Source organism: Talpa europaea, assembly GCF_964194135.1.
Source record: "Talpa europaea genome assembly, chromosome: 7".
NCBI lineage: Eukaryota > Metazoa > Chordata > Mammalia > Eulipotyphla > Talpidae > Talpa > Talpa europaea.
The window spans coordinates 35,161,201-35,177,846 of record NC_140074.1 but is presented as its reverse complement, the minus strand read 5'-3'; positions in this window follow the sequence as shown (position 1 = coordinate 35,177,846).

Genomic DNA, 16,646 nt, shown 5'->3' with positions numbered 1-16,646 from the left:
ATGGGTAACACTCTTTCTCTTTTAACCTACATGGCTTTTGACAGGATCCAGCATTTTTTAATCTATCCAGTGCTTTACATTTTCCCTATTACCCAGCTGGTGAAGGCACTGGTGAATTACCAAGACTACTTTTTCCCAAGGAATATTAAGATCCTGGCATTTCTGAGTTAAAAGGAATCCCAAGATCACTTACCTGATGGCGGAGGTAAAAGCTCCAGCTAGGGAAGCAGAAAATGTCTGCCTAAACTCACCCGGCCAAGGAGAGCCCATTCATCAGACAATGCTTACGTCACCCACAGAATAACAATTATGCCGTAAGCCCAGAAACTGAACAACAGCTTGTGAGTTAGCATAAACAAATAGAAAAGGACATTATTTTGCAAGACACCAGCTTCTGAGGACCCAAACTTTCAGGAAAGGATTTTTATTTCATCAGTTAAGAAGTAGGCATAGGCTCTGCATGTCACTGAAGAGAAGGCAATAGCAGCAAAACAGTTCTGAAACAGAAAACAGCCTCTTCCCAAACATTTGCCCTGGACCTCTCCCCATTTGGAAAAGAAAGGCAGCCGTCCCTATTTCAGTCCTGTAACCTGGGGCGGGGGTGGGGGGGGTGGTGGTGCCACTTATCTAAGAATAGGGGTTACATGCCTTTCTTCCTCCTCCCCCCTGCAGCAGGCACTGTGCCCCCAGCACTCTCTGAACTGCCACCATTTGCAAACAGATAAGACTGCAATAAGCCCAATTAACAGTGCAGATCCACCAAAAGCAAAACACCAGTTTGTGTGGATCTCAAGTTCTCTCAGAAACCCTGTGAAAGTGAGGTGAAAAAAGAGGATTTAAAACCAAATCCTAACTGTAGCTTCTTTTGTCTTGGCAGGAGGGCTGGAAATTCCTGAGAAAGGAAGTTCCTTATTGCTGTGAGAGAAGGAAAACCTTTGGATGTATAAAAGGAGGTCCTAAGCAGAGTTTGGGGGAGCAGAGACAGATTTCTGGGTTACACTTTCAAGAGAGGGATCAGGCTGGAGCTTAGAGGGAAAGGCTACAAGCTACACGTTGGAGAGGAGAGCAGATCTCATGCTGTGTGGGAGACACATGGGCTCAAGTTCACAGACATCTAATACGCAATTCTGCACTGCTTATACTTTCTGTCCTGTACATCTATCCACCCCACCCCCCAAGCAGTCCTTCGGTTAAGTGTCTGGGACACACAAACTCCTATATGAGGGGCCCAGGAACAAATCTGGATTGACATGGCAGAAACATGGGGAACTAGGGGGAGGGCTTAGAAAACAATTCATGAACTAGACTGAGCTAATGCAGTAGCTGCAAAAAGCTTAGACCCAGACAACAATACCTCGGGGAGTCTTCAAACTCTTTGGCTGGGACAACATACTTTCCACAAGATGTAGAATGGAAGTTCAAGTCCTTATTATCTGGAGCATAAGGGGCAAAGTGACTCCAGAATACATTATAAATTATTAAATTTATTAGGGGGGATCAGGTAGTTTTAAGATGATATGTACAAAAAAAAAAAAGACATACATACTCAGCATTTTGCTAGTGTACAGAACTTATTACAGCAACAGCCTGTAGGGGTTTGGATATTTCAAACTATGGAATCATCTTTCCAAAGTAAATATGACAACATCACTCCCTACCTTGGATGACTTGTTTCCTATAGAAAGTCAAGGTCTTCAGGCATAGGCTCAAGATAAACATAACCTGATGCCTGCTTGTCAGTTCTCTTATATCCTGCAATTCCCCAGCTGAAAGCCTGTGCTCTGATAACACTCAACTGTTCACATGCCCTCCCTCTCCACATTCCCCTGCTTCCTACACAAAACTGTGTCTTTGCTCCTGATCCTCTCATCTTTCCTCACTTTGCTTTTTCTCTGCTTTCAAGTCTTGGTTCATATGCCACCTCCTCCACGAAGACTTCCCTGGTGCCTCCCCCCATTAGGGTCATGCATCTCTAGTGTGCCTAACATATTATTCTGTAATAACACATACTTCATTATATTCAGAGTATCTATTTTTTATCGGTATAATTTCCTAACTAAATGCAATACATGATCCTTTGATATAATAATTTAGACTCAGTAATCTTTGTTCTCCACCCCCAAGTATGACACAAATTTGGGTGCTTTTCAAGTGCTCAGATATTATGTGTTAAATTAAATTGAGCCCATGAATGCAAGCAACATTTTGTAAAAAAGTATATCAGAGTTCATGCCTTCAGTTGAAAAGTGTTTCCCTGAGAGGTTGCTTGCCTATTCCAATGCTGTCCTATAACCCACACAATTTAGAGGTCCTCTGAGGATTTTGATTCAGTGAGCACAAAGCTGTTCTCCCCCACACACACACATACATATAGTCAAAGCGAATCTTACATCCTTAAGGGCAGATTTAATATTTTGAAACTGCGAAAGTCAGAGTATTCAGTCAAGGAACATAGTAATTTGTCTTGCTAGTTAAAACAGTTTTGAAACCCTCCATAGTCATCCAAATGAGGAACTCTCACAAACACACTTAGTCAATGGAACCATCTTTGAAATAAACACATAACCATAAAAACAACCATAAATGTTGTTGGAATAACCAAGCAGCAACATGCAAAAGATTGACAACTATCAAACACCATACACAAAAATAAATTCAAAATGGATTAAAGACTTGAAAGTAAGACAGGAAACCATAAAATACAAAGAAGAAAACATAAGTGATCTCCTCTTGATATTGGTCTAAAAAATGTCTTTGGGACTTGACTCCAACAGCAAACAAAAATAAATGAATAGAACTACAACAAACTAAAAAGCTTTTGCACAGCAAAAGAAGTTATCATCAAAATGAAAAGACATCCTTCTGAATGTGAGAAGATAATTGCAAATCACACATCTGAGCAGAGGTTAATATCCAACATATATATACAACTCATAAAACTCAACAACAGCAACAAAAAAAACCAAACACCCCTATTAAAAAATAGACAAAGAATCTGACATTTCTCCCAAAAAGACATGTGGGTAGCCAACACACACAAAACGATGGTCACCACCTCTTATTAATTGGGAAATGAAAATCAAAACAACAATGATATAATCTGTCACCTCACACCTGTGAGAATGGCTAGTTTGCAAAGACAAGAAACAAGTGTGGGAAAGGATATTGTTGAGAATGTAAACTGGTATAGTCATTACAGAAAGCAGCATGGAGATTCTTCAAAAAAAATTAAAAACATTCTGGCCTCCCCTGGTGGCACAGCAGTTGAGCACTGGGCTGCGAAGCTGCCCACAGCCTCTGCAGCACCAGTTCGATTCCCGGCCACCAGAGAGGGTCGCACATGGCACGCAGACCTCTCCTGCTGCCCACTGCTCCCCTCACCAGTGTACTTCGATCCTTCTGCCTGTTCTGCTCCCCGCTTTGGCTCTGGTGAATTCTCTCACCCTCCCGCGCTTCTGACTGTACCCAGTGCTTGTACAAATAAATAAATAAATAAATAAATAAATAAATAAATAAATCTTTAAAAAAAATTAAAAACATTCAATATGACAGTTATCCTACTTGTGGGTGTGTACAAAAAAGTACAAAAAGTACAAAAAAAAAAAAGTACAAAAACACTGATTTGAAGAGATATATGCACCCACACGTTCATCACAGCATTATTTACAATAGCTAACAATTAGAAACATCATAAGCATCCATTACCAGATGACGGGATAAAAATGACATGGTGGTATATATACACATTGCAATATTACTCCACTATTTAAAAATGATGAAATTCTGACAATTGCATCAACATGGATGAAGCTAGAGATTATTATGCTTAGTGATATGTCAGATGGAAAAAAAAAAGAACTTATTTCACTCATATGTGACACATAAAAAACAAATGAATGCACTAAATCAAACAAACATAAGTCTTTCACAATAAAGCCAAATGAGTGGTTACCAGAACAGCAGAGGGATGGACAATGCACAAATCAGGAAAAAGAGGCCAACTCAATGGTGAAAGATACAATTAAACTTTTCAGTTAATGAACTTAATATAGTATCTAGACATTGATTTATAATGACACACAACTGAAACATATATAATACTATAATCAATATAAGTTCAATAAAAACAACAGCAAAATAACATATAACTAGCCATAGGAACTACACTAACTGGAGTAACTCTCACCTCGGTTATTAAACAGTGGTGAGATTATTAAAAAATTGTCCCATAACTTGATAATCATACTTATTTCAGCTTGTATTCAGAATTAACTTGCAATTAAGAACCTTATTTAAGTATGGCTGCAAAAAGCTCCATCCTGCAAGTCCTAAGATAAGAGTTAAACATTCTGAGTTCCAAACTTTAAAGTACTTACTCACTTTGAAGTCCTTGTAAATTCTTTTCCATCTCCAATGCTCCATTTTTCCAGCTGTAAAATGAGTCAACAATCAACTTGATTTAGTTATCAGGGTGATGAAAGTGCACATTTCTGAATCTGTGATTTCTTAAGCTTCTACACAGAGGGATTCTGGGTATCCTGAAACAAACACTGACAACTGCGATAAAGTCCCTCCTATTTATAACAATTAAGTAACAAGACAAAGCTGTGCTCACTGGCTACCAAATGCAAGCGGAGGCAGACAATTAGCTCACGGAGAGCTCAGGAGATGGGAGAAATCTGCCTTGCTGGGGGAAAGAGGAAAATTTTGTTCATTCATCTGTGCAGTGGTTCTTCAAGAAGCAGACCTTTCTTTACAAGTTGGATGCAACCGTTTTCCTAGCTTAATATATGGACTATAGAGAAATCAAACAAATAGTCTGATAAAGTCAAACTTAAAAACTAACCCTTGAAAGTTGACCACACACTGAGGCACCCAGAGATGGAAGGGGAGGAGGGAGGAAAAGTGGGGAGAGCACAGTGAACTATGGTGGAGAACTAGGGGCGCTTTGTTCCCAGCTGTGCTATGGTGGCTGCACCTGAAGAGTGAGATCCTACACTTGCAAAATACTAAAAATAATGTAAACCAATGGTACTTCAATAAAAAATTTAAAGAAAATTAATTAATATTGAAAAAAGGGAAATACATTTCAATTTTAAGATTTTATTCAAAATGGAAAAAAAAAAAAAAACAACAGTTGGATGAAAGGGTAAGGATCCTCCCAGGAAAAAAATATACAGGCTCACAAAATTTTACATTTTTAGGGACTTCAGGATTAGCTGGTTTCTATCTATCTATTGATTCTAAAAATGTCCATACCCCAGGTTAGGAGCCTCTGATTATTATTTTTAAATACATTCACATTTTTCTGTAATTGTCTCCTGTTCCCTGAGATTTTACTCATGAGATCTCTGAGAGACTATCAAAACAGCACATTAATGAACTAAATTAACATCTTATTAAATAGCAAGACAATTCTTTCTCTATGGAACTGTAACATTTGGGAGTTTATCTACAAAATATTCTGCCCCGGGGCTACAATATTGGCGCGCCCCAGGTTACATAACAGGTGTGCGTATTTTAAGCTGTGCAAACTAGGAGTCACTTACTCACCTGATCTGTATTTTCACTTGAGTGTTTGTGACCATAATGGTAACAGCATGAAAGCCAGAGTTAAGAGATCTGAGCTCCCATCTTAGTTTTACTACTTGCACTATAATCCTGGTAAATTCTCTTCCATCTCCAAGCCTCCATTTCTTTATCTGTAAAATGAGTCAATGATAAAATCTGACTTAATCATTTCGCACAGTTGTTTTAAAGACCAGATGGCATAACAGATGTGTACTATACAAATATGATTTTTTTCATGGCTGTTTGAAAAGAGATTTGCCCTGTGTACCTTTTGCAGGTTCACTTCCCAGAAGAAATGTTGCTGATGCCAGGCATCAAGGACTTTTGGTTTACAATGAAAATGGCTGTGTAGGATAGTTTGTGTTTAAAACACCCCCACCCATATTGACAATGCCAAGTCATTCACACGGATGCCAAGTGAAAATCATTCCCTAATCTGCTGAATTTTCCATTGATGTCACGGCGCCTCCCTCCCAACAGTATTTTACTGTATTTGGAAGGTGTGCTTGCTTTACCAATATACAGGCATTGAGTTGCAATACAGAAGAAAATACTGAAGATGTTCTTGTAAAACTTAAATTTGGGGAAATACTGCCATGTGTGACCTGAAAAGATCTTGTCAAACATGGTGGTCTAAGTCTTGAAACAAATTCACATTGTTATTTTTGCAGTTTGAATTACTAAGCTTTTTGGTTGGCACTGGCCAATCCTATCCCAAAAGCTGATGCAATAAAGTGAAACTCACTGACTGAGAGTGTCTGCTGCAATCAGATGATCAAATTGCAGTATTGTCCTAAAAAAATAACAAACAGTATAGAAGGAAACATGTAAAACATCATGGCCAGATTGGGAGATCAAGCTTATTCAAAATGACAAATTTCCAATGTTGTGGGGAGGCAGCAACTTTACAGGATTATGTTATAAAAAGCCCTTAATATTTATGTTTCTTTTATGACTTCAAACCTCTAAAGAAAAGAAAATCAGAAATAATCATTTTCCATTTTTAAAAAAATTCCAGTCACTTAAAAATGCTGTGATCTAACTTTGGTCTCAGCACTTCACAAAGCAAGTGTCAAGCCAGGCTGGATTTATTTAGCTGAACTAGAAACCCTGGGCACCAAGAGTAATTTTTCAGTGACAACAATCGAAACCACACTCCTAGTCACTCAAATAAAGAAAAAGCATCTTCCAGTCTATTTGCAGTTTTCATCAATGAGGTCACTTTCCTTTCTGTGTGGGGAATTCCCTCAAATCTGTGAGAGACTGAGCAAAAGCTTTATCTGCAGGACTTTTGGAAATTAGAATACAATGTTTTATCTAAATGCTAACAGCTAGCCCCCACCACTGCCATTATATCTCTGCCCACAAATGCCAGATTCATCTTCCCAAAATGCACTTTGCAGACAACATTCTTTTACCAAAGGAACTACTGGAGGTTTCAGAGCAAAGGCCAAGTTCAAGGCCCTCCAGCTAGCTTTTCTACTGAATTCCACCAGACACTTAAGAAATAACACCATTTCTACCCAATATCTTCCAGGAAATTGAAATGGAAGGAATATTTCCCAACTTGTTCCAATGAACCAATATTACCCTGACAGCAAAATCAGACAAAGTCATTACAAGAAAATGATTCAATGAGCATTGATGCAAAAATTCTTAACAAAAGCCTCAGCAAATCAAACCTAACAACAGTATAACGCCTGGCCATGTGGGGTTTATCCTAAGCATGCAGGACTGGCTTAACACTTGAAAAAATCAATCAATGCAATTAATAATATTAACAGATTTAAAAAGAAAACCATATGGTTATCTCTATAGGTACAGAAGTAAGAGTTGACAAAATACAGTATGCATTCATTCCTGATAAAAACTTTCTGCAAACTAGGAACAGAGGGAACTTTCTCAACCTCACAAAGAGCATTTAAAAAATGTTTATAATTAATGTCAAACTTAATAATGAAAGACTGAATGTGTTCCCCTCAAATCACAAATACCAAATGTTTTCTCTCACCATTTCTATTCACCTTTGTATTGAGGGTTCTAGCTAGTATATGAGGCAAGAAAACAATAAATAAAATGCAACCATATTGAAACGGAAGAAAAAGGGGGAAAAAGGAAGTGGAGATATAAGCTCTCTTCATGCCCACAGAGTTTTAATCAGAATTTAATCTCCTACTCAAAACTATCACTCAAATTTTTAGAAAATTCTTCTACCATGAAAAGGGACTAAATAAAACAAAAAGAAAAAAAAAGAACTTTGGAAGTAAGAGGGTGAGCAGAGGAAATGGAAGAAATTGTCCAAAAATATCTCTATAATTCATAACTTTAAGACAAGAGATATCATCTATAAGAACAGAACAGGATATTATTACAAAGAGGAATATTTAGAGAATAAGGAAAAATTCTTGGAAGTAAAATAACCAAAATGAAAAGTGGTCTATGGAAGGATTCAAAAATAAAGTTGAAAAACATTCCCAAAAGTAGAACAAAAGACAAAGACAGAGAAAACAGCTACAGGACAAGCCTAGGAGATCTAACACTCATAGCGAGAGTTCAAGAAAGAGGAAGATAAAGAAGTATAGATTATAGCCAAGGAGGTAGAAAGTATTTAATGAAAGAGAAAGAAGTGAGTTTTTAGATTGAAAGAATCACTGAAGGTCCAGAACAGTAAACATACACACACCACCACACATCACTGCAATGCTTCAGAAAATTAAGGACAAAATGAGGATCAGGCATACCTCCAGAAGGAAAAAACAGGTCACAAATACAAAACCAGACATCAGAATAACATTGGGCTTCTCAACAAAAATGCCACACATTACAAGGAAGTGTAGTGATGACTTTAACATTCTGAAGAAAGATTTGTTTGACCTAAAATTCTATACTCATACTTTTAATCAAATGTGGGGGTGGAGGGGCAATGTAAATATATTCATACATGCAAGTTCTTTTTTTTTTTTTTTTTTTTTTTTGCGTAGAAGAACTGGAGTGTAGGCCAGAGGTGCAGAGGGGTGAGAGGATTCACCAGAGACAAAGTGGAGAGTAGAGCAGGCAGACTGACTAAAATATACTGCTGAGGGGAGCAGCGAGCAAGACAGGAGAGGTCTGTTGCACATGTGGGTCACCACCCGGGCCAGGGATAGAACTTAGGCCATATTGTTAATAGTGCTAAGACTTAATCCCTAGACCACCAATGAGGCCCTAGACTTGCATGGTCTTAAAAAGACTTACCAAACAAATAGTTAAGTCATTATTTCTAAATAATTAAAATTTTTAAAGAATTAAAAGTATTTCTAAAGAATTATTTCTAAAGAATTAAAAAAGTAGTTGTACTGGAAGAATATGGATGAGCTGGTGGTGGGTACACTGTGGTGGTGATTCCTGATAGAGTATCCCAACAGTACCTCAGTTAAAAATAATTTTTTTTAAAAAAGAAACTTGCACTCCCATTTTTATTGCAGTGCTATTACTATAGCTAAGCTATGGAAAAAACCTAAGTGCCCCAGAATAGATGAGTGGATCAAGAAGATTTGTTATATATACACAATGGAGTACTATTTAACAATCAAAAAAGCTAAACTCATGCCATTTGCAGCAACATGGATGGAGCTTGAAAGAATAATGCTACGTGAAATAAGTTAGAAGAAAGATAAATACTATATGGTATCAATGATATGTGAAATATAAGTGCAGCAGACCTCTCCTGTCTGTGCACTGCTCCCCTCAACAGTGTATTTCAGTAGATATGCCTGTTCTGCTCCCCACTCTGTCTCTGGTGAATCCTCTCACTTCCCCCAACTCTGACCTACACCCCAGTTCTTGTATGCATAAATAAATCTTTTAAAAAATAATGTGCAGGAAAAAATGTTCAACATCACTTGTAATCAGGGAAATGCAAATCAAAACTACCATGAGATACCATCTTACACCAGTGAGAATGGCACATATTAAAAAAACTAGCAACAACAAATGTTGGCGAGGGTGTGGAGAAAAAGGAACTCTTCTGCACTGTTGGTGGGAGTGCAAACTGGTCCAACCACTATGGAGAGCTGTGTGGAGATTTCTGGACCTACTAAACATAGAGCTTCCATATGATCCAGCAATTCCACTCCTAGGTATTTACCCAAAGGACACAGAAACATCAATTCCAAAGAGCACCTGCACCCCTATGTTTATAGCAGCACTATTTACAAAAGCTAAGCTATGGAAACAACCCAAATGTCCAAAAATAGATGACTGGATCAAGAAGATGGGGTACATTTACAAAATGGAATATTACTCAGCAATCCAAAAAGATAAACACATGCAGTTTGCAACAACATGGATGGAGCTGGAAGGGATCATGCTCAGCGAAATAAGTCAGAAAGAAAAAGAAAAATACAGGATGGTCTCACTCATAGCAGGAATCTAGAAAACCTAAATAAGGAACCAGGAAAAAGACTATAAACAAGCAACTATAAACCAGAGACACACTTCAGGGGGGGAGGGGCGAGGAGAGGAAAGACTAGGGTCAAAATGGGGGGGGGTGCAATTGTATGGGGAATATAACCAAAATGAAAATGCATACATAGTGCAAAAATGAAAAATGATGTAAGAATTATATAAAATATTAAAAAAAATATGTGGAATATAAAGTAACTAGAGTAAGAGTCAGATAAACAAGCTGAACAACTAACCCTTGATAGCTGATACAGAACTGAGACACCAAGTGGGGGGGTGGGAGAGAAGAAAGAGCAAGAAGGGAAGGAAGCACAATGGTTGGTGGTGGTGGAGTATGGGTGAGTTGGTGGTGGTTACGCTATGGTGCTAACACCCCATATTCCTGAGTTAAAGATTAATTAATTTAAAATAAATAAAAATTAAAAGTAGCTGTGTAAGAAAAGCAATAAAATACTGCCATCAGAAATAAGATTACAACTTTCAAAAAATATGAAAGCTAATTGATAATATAATCCAAAACTGCATTATGGAAGAAGGTAAGAAGGGAGAACGTGGGGGTAGAGAGCTGGGAAAAATAAAGTGAGCTAAATTTTTATCTTGTATTGTAAGAAATCTGTTGGTGATATCCAACTCAAGAAAAAACAAGATACAGCAAAAAAGTCATATTTATAGAGTGAAAGATTAACATTAAGAGCAGCCGCAGTTAGCAGTACCCCTGCGTGACTGAATTCAGTCCGAGGTGAGGGAGGAGACACTATTTTTCATGACCATCAGTGCAGAATGTTTTGTCTTTTAAAACTACGCCTGTGTAATTTTCAAAATAAAAATTTATTTTTATCAGCGAGTGACACAAGGGCATGAAACCACAGGGTGGAGGAAGTTCCTTTATGCTTTGGAGTAAGGAAGGTTAAGATGATATTCCAAGAAACAGATAAAACTCTGAATTCCGAGATACACTGAGGAAAATGTAGACTGAGTTGACAGTGCCAGAGGCATGAAGAGAAACATAAACTCTAGTTGAAAGAGCTGTCCAGAATGTCTTCAAAACACACACCTGCATCAGCAACTGTTTTCTCCATGGAAACTCTCCCCTGAGGCCTGGCAGGGAAAATGCCACCTGTTAGGAAACCAGTTTCCAATTTTTCGAGATGGAAAAGGTGCTGAAGACACATGGGTGGGGGAGAGTGTGGGCGAGATCGTAACTGATCATTTATTAAAGCCTGTCTATGCAGGCACTGTGCTAGAGCAGTTAACGTGCACAATGACATTTATTCTCACCATAATGATGAGGTGTTTCTAGTATCTCCATTTTACCAGTGAGGAAGTTGGAACTCTGAGAGGTTAACTCATTTGACCGAAGTCACATCACTCCCGGGAGACGGGGTTTATATTTGAACAAAGTCTGTCTCATGCTCAGGTCCCAGGACCACGGGCGGAGAAAAGAGAGGAAAAGAAGATGAAATGTCCTTTGCTTCATAAGCCTATCAAAATAATCAGGTTTCATTGTTGCTGTTTATTTTTTTAATTTTAATAAATTCACATATCATAAAATGTACCATTTTGACTAATTCCAAGTGTACACTTACTGTCATTAAGTACCTTCGCGATGTTGTCTGGCCATCACCACCATCCATTTCTACAGCTGTTCTCATCATCCAAATAGAAACTCGACACTCATTAAACAAAAACCCTGTCTCCCTCTTCCCAGCCCCTGGGAAACTCCATTTGCTTTCTGTCTCTGTGAATTTGTCTACTCTATTTACCTCATAAAAGTGGAATCATGCATTATGTTCTTTTAAATAGCTTATATGACATGTTTTCAAAACTCGTCCAGTTGTAGCATGTATCAGGAATTCATGCCTTTGAAAGGTCACACAATTTTCCATTGCAAAGTATAGGCCATATTTTGTTGATCCATTCGTCTACTGATGGACATTTCAGATGTGTCCAGCCTTTGGTTATTGTGAAAACGTTACATAAACACTGTCATGCAAATATGTTACAGTCTCTGCTATAATTTCAGTTCTTTCAGATATATATTGCTTATTTTCAAGTTTTTTCTGCCTTGACCTTGTCACTAGAAGTCCCAAGTTTTCTCAGACTCTTCTGAACATATTCTTCCACCTCCACTCCATGCTTCAAAGCTCTTGAAATGTCTGGTTTTCCAATAACTCCTTGTACTTTCTGGACCTGCTTAATTATGTAACACACTTCCATCTTTATTCATTCTTTTATTATTCAGCAAATATTTGGAACACTTATTTTATGTCTGACACTGTTCTAAGGGCTTGGGATTCTTTAATGAGGAAAACAAGTATCTCTGCCATCAAGTTCCCATTCTACTCGTTACTTTGTCCTGACCTAAGTTTATCAACACCTTTCCAAATCACGGGAATGATTTCTACATAGACAGGAGAAGATAAGGAGTACTAATCATTCCAGAATGCAAGTCTTACATATGCGTGAACTGAGGAACACAGAGCTGGAGGAGAAAGAAAGGATAGCACCAAGAGTCTTTTTCCAGCCGTAGCATATCCTGATTTAAGTCTCTCACTTCAGGAGCAAGTTGTGAGGGTGTTTCAAGCTTTTTTTTTTTTTTTATTAAAGTTCTTTTTTTTTAAATAATATATATTTTTTAAGATTTACTTATTTATTTTTACAAGCACTGGGTACAGTCAGAAGCACGGGAGGGTGAAAGAATTCACCAGAGCCAGAGCAGGGAGCAGAGCAGGCAGAAGGACCGAAGTACACTGCTGAGGGGAGCAGCGGGTTGCAGGAGAGGTCTGCGCGCCATGTGGGACCCTCCTCCGATGGCTGGGGAGCAGCCAGGGATCGAACCGGCGCTGCAGAGGCTACAGGCAGCTTCTCAACCCAGCGCTCAACCGCTGCGCCACCAGGGAGGCCCGGTGTTTCAAACCTTTCATCACAAGTTTTGAAAGTTTAGATTACCCCTCTGGCTTTACCACCAGATCACTTAGAAGAAGCCAGGCAGTATTTTCTGCTGGACTCAAAATCCTGTCAGGATTCTAAAGGGAGTTTTGAGCTTCTAATAAATCAAAAAAGATAACTTTTGCAACTCCACTCCCTAGAAAGACGTAGCCTCATATTAAAAAACAAACAAACAAACAAACAAACCCAATGTCTGGCCCCACTATATGCAGCACACTGCTGAATCTGCAAACTATTTTAGAGAAAGCTTTGGCTTTCTTGGCCCTGAAGGGACTTGACAACCACCCATGCCATTGCAAAACAGAGCACCAGGTTTTCCCAAAAAAGCATGGATTTAGGGTTCAGTAGCTGGCATCAACTCTGAAACAAATCCAGGATGAATGTAGCCCCAGCTGGCCTAAGGGCAATCGGTGCAGGGGTTCCTTGATCTTTTCAGAGAACCAGCGAGGACATGACATACTGACACTGAGAAATGACCCTGAAGACGTGTTTCTCTAGTTTGAGCAGGAAGGGCCAGAGGAATAAAGAATTGGTTATGTTCAGTGACATACACCAACATTAATCCCTTGAGCAAAAGCAAGCTAAGGCACCCCAAATCAGAGCATTATGTACTAACACCCAAACAACTTGACTGGAAATTAACCCCAGCAAAGCAGATGGAAAGTTTACCAATACGGCACAGCTTAAAAATGTGTATTGGATTTGCTTGCTGGCCCAGAAAGCAACTAGAATGGGGTTTTCTAGGGTCCTTTTTTTTTTTTTCCATTCTGCCATCTGACTTTTCCCTAAATGCAAATTCTCTCTAGCCTGATTTTTCTGGGACAAAGATGTTCTTTAAGCCGCTAAGCTAGTATAATGTCCTCAGGCAGGGGAGTTTCAATAAATGACTATTTAAATTGATTTCAAAGCCTGGGTTATCCTCAGGAGAATGTTTATGATGTTAATGTTAAATAGCACCCTCCCTTTGAAGGATGCCTTTGGACATGCAAAGTAAAAACATGTGCTAAGAGGAAGGAAGGATGTGAACAGCTCCCTCCATAGGTATGACAGGGGCACACTGCAAGGTTGCACTGAGGGCCACTCTCAGCTAGAGCTTCGTGCCAGCTTAGCTGGTAAGTAGGGTGGCTGACCCAAGCACATCCCTGCAGCCAGCACCTAACAAGTAACAAGGGGCTCTAAGCTTCCAGCCCTAGTTGTGAAGAAGGTCCTGAGAGCTCTTCCCTCTCTGGCTTCCTGCTCCCTACCCGCGTTTGTTTGTTTCTAGATCTCTGGCATGCTCCTCCATTCTGCGTCCTCGTTCACCTCTAATGGCTGTTTTTGGTGCCTGATCTCAGACTCTCTCTGCTTCAGCCTCCACAGCCTAACTACTTTGTCCAGGCAGGCCAGTACCCCTTCAGCCCGCACCCCCAGTGGGTATGCCTGTGCTGCCTCAACCTGAAGAGAGACTCAGGCTACTCTTGACACACTCTCTAAACCAGACTATACTATTAGGTGACAGCGGTGTGCAATGAGGTCTAGGTCCCATATTGAAGAGATAGGAAACTATAACAGAAAACATTCTACTGTATAACTGGAATTCCCCCTTGAATCTAGCTACCACTTACAGGCTATGTGACAAGTGACCTGGGTAAATTCAGGCTTCATGTATTAGCACACAAGGCCCTATATTGTGAGATCCTGACAATATTCTGGCTTTATCTCCCATCAGTACTGCCATTATCTCCTTTAATCCAGTCACACAGCCAGTGGTAGTTCCTAATCATCTGGCGAACCACCTCAGTGTCTTTTCTAAATGACCTATTTCCCTTCATCTTAAATCCCCTTCTCCTCACTTCTCCTTTTACCTAATTCCTGCTGTCCTTTGAAACATCTCAGGGGTCACCAGTATTTGGAAGCCTTCTCTGAGACTATGCCAACATCAGCACCACCATCTCCAGCCTCCTCTGTACTTCTTTTCTGGAATCACTGATTCCCCCAGTGGGATCCTTGCCCAATGGACTGCAAGCTCCTTGAGGTCAGGCACTTTGTCATATTTGATTTTTAATTCCCTGTCCTAACATATGCTTGGAAGAGAGTGGTACTCAATAAATACTTGTAGTATGAGCAAGTACTGAGCTGCTTCCCATGACTTACTCTCATAAGGTCTCTATCAATATCCCATCATGGAGATTTTAAAATTGAGGCTTCTCTTTTTATTGACTAATTACGTGGTTTAAGACATACAATTACTAAGTGACAGACACTTTGTGAACTCAGTCCTGCTTGTTTCTGAAGCCCAGCCTCCTTCCATTGTATCAGGCCTCTTTCCTACATGGAACCAAACTCAGTGATAAATTTGAAGCATGCAATTAACTTCAGGTGAGCTTAGCCCCCACTGAAGGTTTCTGGACCTTAACAGACAGGAAAAAGCCATTTATCACACCTCTACCCGATGGATTTCCAATTTAGGTTTTGTGTCTGTGCAATGCTGGAAGACCACTTTCCTATTCGTGGAGTGAAATTTCCACCCCATGAAATGCACAAGAGAGAAAGACAGGGGGCAAATAGATGAGGGACAAGACGAGGGGAGGGGAGGAGAGAGAGGAAAATAAATGAAATAAGAGCGGTTGTAAGGCAAGAATATATGACAGCTCATGACTATGAATGTAATGATCACCTAACGTAATGAAAGGCTCCTTTGCTGTGACTGGTAGAATTTGTCAATCAAAGTTTCAAAGATATTTTCTTCTAGCACAATCATCCAGTTGCTCTGGTTTTTTTTTGTTTTGTTTTGCTTTGCTTTGCTTTGTTACAACAACCTGATTTGTAAAGCTTTGGCACTCTATCCATAGAACTCTATGGTGCCTTCTATCAGCAAACACATTTCTGGAATAAAAGCCTAAGTGAGGGTTTGGGATACCTTTCACCAGAACACTAGGAAAAAGGAGTGTAACAAATACTAGGTTTGCAGCATCTTTTAAATGAATGCTTACCATTACTGTGATCCAAGTGAGTGAGTGAGTGAGTGAGTGTGTGTGTGTGTGTGTGTGTGTGTTTGGACTCAAAAGAGAGCAAGAGATGCCATGTTGAGGCTGAGATGAGATGTATGTATTATCCAGCAATTAACAAATATTGACAGTTCTAATAATAGTTTATCCTCAGCTAATCCTATAATTTGCTCCCATAATACTATAGCTAATCATGTGGGGGGCTGACCTTGCAGCAAGCTTGCCTCAGCACCCAATTTCCTGCTGTGAGAGGAACACTGAGTAAATAATGAATTGACATTCCTCTATTTTAAAGACACTGACACAGCTATGGATGCTTTGCCTGTATTTTATTCATTCAGTTATTAATGCCAGCCTCTCCTTCTTGCCATAAATTTTGCGTAAAATGTGGAACTGGTTGCTTCTGCATACAAACTTAAAAAGAATAAAAACGAAAAGTCTATGTCACCAGTTACAAATGTTAGCCTGCTTTAAACTCAAAATATTCTACATCTTTCCTCACAAATCATTTTTCAAACCGCCTAGATCTGAAATATCTCTACATAGTTTACAAAATTTGCAATGCGTATGCCTTTTTTTTTAATCAATACTAGTCTTTCCCTAGTTTAGTAGTTTTTGAGTCTTACAATTTTCCATAGCTTGAAAAAGAACAGGTGAAAGTACACCTGCATTCTCTATTTATCAAGCTGCAAGTTA